Source organism: Sphaerodactylus townsendi, linkage group LG04, assembly GCF_021028975.2.
Source record: "Sphaerodactylus townsendi isolate TG3544 linkage group LG04, MPM_Stown_v2.3, whole genome shotgun sequence".
Taxonomy (NCBI): domain Eukaryota; kingdom Metazoa; phylum Chordata; class Lepidosauria; order Squamata; family Sphaerodactylidae; genus Sphaerodactylus; species Sphaerodactylus townsendi.
The window spans coordinates 39,988,649-39,994,445 of record NC_059428.1 but is presented as its reverse complement, the minus strand read 5'-3'; the positions used below and the strand labels follow the sequence as shown (position 1 = coordinate 39,994,445).

Here is a 5,797-nt window from a genome sequence, read left to right as displayed (position 1 = left end):
CGTCCCTTTCCCCCTTCCTTCCCTTCTCTCTCCTCCCCCCCACCCGCCCCACTTTTTGGATCTCCTCCCAGAAATGTCAGGATAACTTCACAACAGCAGCCACTGGAAATCGGTGCAACCTCAACTTTAACAGATCAGCAGAACACCGCCCCCTTCCACATGCTTTTTTGGGGAGGGAGGGGGTCATATGGGAGGAAATGTTACACACCGTCCTTAAGAATCACGGGGGGGGGGGTTGGGGTTGTTGGGATTTTAACCCTTTCGGCACCACAGGTTGCCTTGCCTAATCCTTTCTCATTTCGTTTTTTAACAGTGTGTCCACGGTGTAGAGCGGTGAAATGGAATATTTGCCTCCCCTGTATTCAAAAGGTAACTTCGGTATTTAAAAACAAAACCTTCCGCTTCTTGCTTAATCCCCCCCCCCTTTTCTGACTGAGAAACAGCCATTTGTTTCAAACAATTTTTCCTTTCAGGGGTTTGCTGTAAAATACAGGGGTTAAATTCAGCTAGCAGACCCTGCAAAATTAGACCACACACAAAGGCATTTGCACGTATTCTATGGTATCAAACCCAAGACAAAGTCTGATCCCATACTGCTCTTCTCATATAACATTCTCCTTAATGCGCAGAATAACCCCATTAAATAGTTTGAATGGATCCAGACAGCCAGAAAGCTTGTGAGAGCCCCTGAAAAGTGTACACTTGACAGGGTGTTGCAGCCAATCCAGTTTCCCGGATAAGTGTCTATTTGAATGATAATAACTGTTTTCAGAGGTGCTCCAGTCTCATTCATGGAGGGCATTTTAGATGTATTTTAATAGTCTTTTGAACTACAATGTATAGATCATCCCTATATCTAACAAGCTAGGAGGGAAATATTTTGCTATAAGAAGCTGATTTTGAGAAGCCGTGTCTCTCTCTCTCTGCACACATGTTTGCATGTGTGCAAGCAATAATACACTACCCAAAACAGGTTAATGTATACAGGTACAACGTGACTTGTCAACTGTTGTGAATCTCTCCTTTTTTGACAGCCTGATATATTTATATTGTACCACCTTTCCTTTTCTTTCTTGTCTTGCTCTTTACATCTGTTTTTTCCCTTTCAATCTGTTGCTCCTTCTGAAACATATATCAAGACAGAGAAGGGCTATGTTGTCTTGCTAAATGTATGCCTCATAACATTATAAATCATGATGGCCTGGATCCTACCATTCCACTAGGCAAAATCTGAAGCCTTCCTCCAACTGAAGCTGCTCTTCCTGCAAAGTAAAAGCCACTTGAATTGGACTGCTTAAGCTGAAGGAAAGCTATGCTTTTAGGTGGACCAAGGACTGACCTCTCTGTCACTCTTTGACTGCTCTTCCCTGTTTCCCTTTTCTTTCTTGCACTGCTTCATTGAACTGTGTTGATCAGTGGTATTTTAAGGCATAGAAGGAGACTCAAGGGAAACATCCAGAGTTTTTTTAAACAATTTTTAAAAATCAGAAAAGGAGGCATAGAACTAGGTTTAGAAAGAAAACATTAATTTTTATCTGTAATCAAAATTCAGGGTCAGCATCTTCTTTATGAAGACCGGCTAAAGCATCTAAGGATGTTTAATTAAGAGGGGAAAAGATTTAAACTACCCTTGATTAGAGCTGGTCTTTATTTTTAAAAAATGTTTCATCTTCCATTTTTCCATTTTCCTTAGCCCTGCTGCTTTCGTCTGTGTAGGCCAGTTGTGTGGAAAAAATCATTCCTGGTGTTCTGACTTAATGGAAGCTGTGTTGCAGCACACACAGTGCAAACTTAAGAGAGGGGGGCTTCAAATGAGTTCAAGGAGCTAACTGACCGTTATAGCCTTTATTGCAATGTATCTCTGAGTTAACACTGGTATAAAGGCCAGTTATGCTAGCACAGGCCCCCAGTGCTGCTTCACCACTCCTGGACACCTGCAAAGGTCTGAGGTGGCTGCCTGTCGGGGCAACTGAGACATAAACCCCTGTGCTGGTGTAGCTGTGGATAGTTCTGGTAGTATGACTGGAGTTAGACAGCTCCCTAATTCCTTTCAGCCTAGCAATGCCCTGTCAGAGACAGAAAATTGTGTTCGGGTGTTAAATGCCATCAAGCCACTTCCAACTCATAGCGACCCTATGAATCAATGTTCTTCGTAACGTCCTATCATCAACAGCCTTGCTAAGGTCTTGCAAGCTGAAGGCCATGGTTTCCTTTATAAAGTAAATTAATCTCATATTGGGTCTTCCTCTTTTCCTGCTGCCTTCCACTTTTCCTAGCATTATTGTTCTTCCCAGTGACTGTTGTCTTCCCATAACATGAGCAAAGTATGATAACCTCAGTTTACTCATTTACTCAATTGAAGCACAGTTTATGCCTGAACTACAAATGCAGAGGAAGAAACTGAAACCTTTTTTACAAGTGTCCAGGAAGAAATTGATCACACACCTAAACAAGATGTGCTGATGATCACAGGTGAGTTGGACACAAAAGAAACAAAACAGGGAGATTACAGCCAAGAAAGCTGATGTGGTGGATGGATCGTTAGCTCTTGCTGAGCACTTCAGCATAGGACAGTTGAGTGTGGTTTGGGTGACACCAGCCTGTGCCTCGGGTGGGGGGGGGGGGGTTGTAGTGGAGTTCTGCCCATGGGGCACAGAATGGAGTCCCTGGTGGTCTGTGAAAGACATGTCTGTGCCCAGAAAGGCACTCCTGACTGCTTATTGTCTCTTCACCAGTCTCTGTTTCGCTTTCCTGCAGCAGAGGATTTAACAGGGAGACCTTTGGCCATGATTGGGTCATTTCCCATCCTATATACACTCTGTCCAGTCTGCTGTCCCAGTCTGCCTCCTGGAGTGAAGTGTTGTACCCAACCAGCCCTTCCAAGTTCTATCAGTAACTCCACCTCATTTAGATGCATGTCATGCCAGTGAAGGCTCAGTCCACATTTCCATGGCCCCAGGGAGATGGCAACTTCGGTCATCAGATCTCACCATGATCTGTAGTTCAATAAAGTGTAGCTCATATCACAACAGCATCTCTGTCTGTTGGGTTCTGATTGCATGACAGGAACTCTACACCCCTCGGCCTCACTCTCTCTCCACCCCATCTGCAATTCTCTCTGAGAGTGACCCAAGGACACATCCAAGAAGGAGGATTCTTGGGTGACTATGGATGATTGTGCAGGTGCTATCACGGTCATTTACAAAATATTGGGTCCCAGAAACACTCTGCACCAAATGCATACCCCAACCTCGAACAATTGAAGATCAAATTGGAAACAGTCTCAAACACATAACTTAGATCAGCAAAGCCCAGATTCATGTAGAGGCAAATTTTGAAAAGATTTGTGTTTTCATCTAAGATATTATATAAATTAATTGCCTGAGATTGTTTCTAACTTGACCCTCAATTGTTTGAAGTTGCTGTATGCATTTGGTGCAGAAAATTTCTGGTTCCCTCTAAGTGCACCCCGCTTTTGTGGAAATATTGGGGCCCAGCAGCACCTCCACGGCTGATCTCACACACGATTGCTTGGCCATGCCCTTTCCCACCCCTGGGTTGTTACGGGACTGTGCCTAGGCCCAGTGTGCCCCTGATAAGTTCTACCTGTACTATCCGTTATGACCCAGCTGTTGCAATACAACACTGGGGTGAGATGCTGGTGATGGTGAAGCAGTTGCAGCCACAAAAATCCAGCTACATACTCTTTGTCCTGCCAGTTACTCACTAACCAAATCCTTTTGGGAGTAGACTAGTGGGGCCATAGTGTAGGTGGCTCTCTCTTAGGATTGCATGGGCCTGCATAGCTGTTCATATTCTTGGTTCTATCATGTGATACATTTTTGTTCAATCAGTGCATTGCAGAATTATGCCAACAAATTAGTTTTCTGGGAAGAACAAGAATAGCTTGCAGAGCAAAATTCTCATCAAATTATGAGAATATCTATGAACCTAAAGTGCTGGTTGTTGCTTACCTCTGTATGCCCACATTCATTCTGGACTCTTGCCTTTCAAGTTTGTGAAGCTTGGAATTTGTCCCTTTTCGTTAGTATAAAGTTTGATGATTGCTAGCTGTACATACAAGTACATACATACAAGTATGAATGAGGGTGGAAGTTGCTGTGGTGGCTGCTAATATCCCAAAGGCACCAATGTTTCCGCAAAGCAGGTAAAAGCCATACTTATATACAGCTCTTAGAAAGAAGACACTCTATCCTAGGTAAAAGTTGCAGGTTTCCCATGCAATTTATCTTTTTCTTTTGCTCATCTTTCTGGTGGTACTCTTCTGCTTGCATCAGCAAAATGGTTGAGGATAAATACGATCAGATGTATCAAATGGATTTTTGTTCAACTCATATTTTTTACAAGCGGGCATGAAACATGTGAAATCACTGCATGCAGCAGCTCCTGTGGCAGAAGAATGCGCAAAACCTACACAGCATAATAGCTGGTTTTATTCAAGACGGCACCACAAGAGCACTTTGCTTTCCAGTGTCCTGCAGCTACATCCTGTTCAGAGAAGTATTGGGTTTACATACTGTGCCCAAGCATTTATATTTATTCGATTGGTCTTCAGCAATGGAACTTGACCCAAAGTCAAACCACAACTTTAGCATTAGTGGTTGTACCAGTCCACAACCGTGCTACTTTTCAAAGACAAGGACAAATATAGGGGACAACAGAGGAAACAGGAGAAGGGCAGGAAGAGAGACAGAAGGAGAAAGAGAAAGGAAAAAAGTGAGTGAGTGAAAGAGAAGATGGACATATGTGGAAAATATTTTGAATTATGGGGGGTTACAGGTTAATTTGATAGTGTTATTCCCTCTTAATTGTAGTCTAATGTCACTGTGGAATGAAGGAAGAGATCTATTGTAATCTTATTGTTTTATTGGTTTGTTTTAATAGTATCTACACCAGTTGACTGTTGTAAGCTGCCCTGAGCCGGTATGGAAAGGGCAGTTTGTGAATTAAATTAAATACACAAATAAATAAATAAATAATGAAAATGGAAGGTAATGAACAGTCTAGATTTTGTTGGAAGTGAAAGATAATGCAGCATCTCTTTGTACCAAGCACACTAGTATTCCAGGGGGAGCAGTAGAGCAGAAAGACAGACAAATCCATATACTTTCTGTTGAATGTTCTGGGGTCTCTTTGTTTACTCAGAATGCTTATCTCAGACTTATTTCCTTAAAGCTGAAGTCTTCTCTTCCTGGCTTTGTGTTTCTCTCTCTCTCTCTATGACCTCCAAGAGAGGAATATGCATTCTAAGAATCTCTTCCCATCCTTGCTTAGATAGCTATTGTGGTGATGTGTGCCTTTACGGATTTTGAACTGATAAGTGGGGTTAAGAGACCTGGGAAAGGCTGTTGTAGCTGAGACTTAGAGGAGTCTAGACCGAGAGTTTCTGGGTAGCTGTTATCACTCTAACTAGTCTTATCGTTAGCTGTAAATAAACCTGCGTTAAACCCACCAGGACCATCTGTTGTTCTTCACAACAGCTACAGTCTGTCTCAGAAAAAGATGTTAGTAGGGCTACATATTCCTCTGCCACAGAACTCAACATGCCAGAGCTCCTTTGTTGTAGAGCTCCTAGTGCCTACCTTGCCCTGCTCCCCCATATCCAATTGAAAGTAAAAATACATTTTGGTATTAAGATCTTGTTATCAAAATAAAATGGCCCAAAATGCACAAAATAATGGTTTTGACAAAGGCAGTGTGTAAAAATGAATGATAATTCTCATATTTGTTCTAGATTTTAGACTAGATTCTAATGCAGAAGCATACATTCTCCTCC

The 5,797-nt window shown here is 42.4% G+C and overlaps 1 long non-coding RNA gene across 1 annotated transcript; it reads left to right on the top strand.

The window, feature by feature from the left end:
* Positions 1 to 243: 243 nt before the first annotated feature.
* LOC125431201 lies at positions 244 to 5,003 on the top strand. The gene is made up of 3 exons (XR_007244292.1): positions 244 to 369; positions 2,363 to 2,472; positions 4,299 to 5,003. It is a non-coding gene; the product is annotated as an uncharacterized LOC125431201 (long non-coding RNA).
* Positions 5,004 to 5,797: the final 794 nt, after the last annotated feature.